We start from the raw sequence: 348 nt of genomic DNA, 5'->3' as shown, positions 1-348 counted from the left end.
ATATTTATTCACTTTTTTCAGTCGTGCTTAAATGTTATAATCTATTAATGTTAAATTGTTTTATTTATTTATTAACTTACTGTTTGCGCACGTCTGCTTTTGAAACCAAACTAAACGTGGAGGGTTTACAAGGAGGGCAGACTGTAAAAATAGATGGGCCAAGGACTGATTTTAACCAATGACCACAAGGGGGCAGCATTGACCTATTCCTGCTGTATGACATGACGACCCTCTTAACAGAAATGGGTTGTTTGCACTTAAATATCAATACTCACATTTAGAACAATTCAAATACCGTTTTTTTTTTTTCATGTTTAAAATATATTATAATCAGGCTACATCATGAGA

The sequence above is a fragment of the Carassius gibelio genome, chromosome B17 (genome assembly GCF_023724105.1).
Source record: "Carassius gibelio isolate Cgi1373 ecotype wild population from Czech Republic chromosome B17, carGib1.2-hapl.c, whole genome shotgun sequence".
In the NCBI taxonomy this organism is placed as follows: domain Eukaryota; kingdom Metazoa; phylum Chordata; class Actinopteri; order Cypriniformes; family Cyprinidae; genus Carassius; species Carassius gibelio.
The sequence above is the reverse complement of the archived record's forward strand: the minus strand, read 5'-3'. Positions refer to the sequence as shown.